This window comes from Elephantulus edwardii, unplaced genomic scaffold, assembly GCF_000299155.1.
Source record: "Elephantulus edwardii isolate Elephantulus edwardi_28Jun2011 unplaced genomic scaffold, EleEdw1.0 scaffold00045, whole genome shotgun sequence".
Lineage (NCBI taxonomy): Eukaryota > Metazoa > Chordata > Mammalia > Macroscelidea > Macroscelididae > Elephantulus > Elephantulus edwardii.
Genome location: NW_006399795.1, coordinates 777552 through 778781, shown reverse-complemented (window position 1 = coordinate 778781; position 1230 = coordinate 777552).

The following is a 1230-nucleotide window of genomic DNA, read 5'->3' as shown; positions in this document are numbered from 1 at the left end:
CTCCACAATCAATACTCTTGGCACCAGCAGTCAGGAAATCAAAAGATGAATTGCATTGGAAAAAAATCTGCTGTAAGGGAACTTTCCAGAGTACTGAGAAACAACGATGTCAGTCTAGAGACTAAAGTGTTCCTGATCCAGGCAATGGTCTTCACAATTACTTGCTGTGCATCACAGAGCTAGACAATGACTAGGGAGGATAACAGGAGAATTGATGCCTCTGAGCTGTGGTGCTGGAAAAGAGTACTTATTATACCATGGACTGCTAAGAGAACAAAGAAGTTCATCCTGGAGAGGGTGAAACCAGACTGCTCCTTGGAGGCAAGGATTCTGAAGCTTGGGCTGACTTACTTTGGACATGTTGCAAGGAGGGACCAGTCCTTGGAGAGGGACATTATGTTTGGGAGGGTGGAGGGATATCACAGAAGGGGAAGACTCTCAATGAGATAGATTGACTCAGCAACTGGAATAATGTGGATAGGTGTATTAGAAACAGTTAGGTTGTCTCAGGATAGAGCAGGGTTCAGAGCTGTTGTACGTGGGGTCACTGTGAGTTGCAAGCTACTGTAATGATGTCTTGTTCTTCATGAATGATATATCTTTGATGACATCCTACAACTTGTCTGGTCATTGATATTCAGTGTGTCAAATCTATTCTTAAGGTGATTTTTAAATTCAGTGGGATAGATGCAAGGGTATATTTAAGTTCTGGTGGACTTGTTTTCCTTTTCTTCAGCCTCAATTTAAACTCACACATGAGTAATTGATGGAGTGTTCCACAGTCAACACCTGGCTTGGTTTTGGCTGCTGATATTGAGCTTCTCAACAGTCCATCAGGTGAGACACACTTTGGACATGTTGTTGTTGTGGTATTGTATGCCACAGAATCAGAACTGACCCATAGCTGACCCTCTGGTGGATTTTGAAAGGCAGCATGGAAGGAAATTACCCATTACCTCTCGTGCAGCTGCTAGTGGCCTCTAACCACATGTCTTTGGGATTGTTTCAGTGAAGGTTCTTGCCACTAGGCCACCAGAGCTCTCTTGGTCATGTTGTTGTTGTTATGTGCTGTCAAGTTGCTTGTGACTCATAGCGACCCTATGTACAACAGCCCTAAACTCTGCTCTGTCCTGTGTCAATCTCACTGTCTCCGATACACCCATCCCGATTACCCCAGTCACTGAATCAATACACCTCATAGGGGGCCTTCCCCTCCTGCGCTGTCCCTCC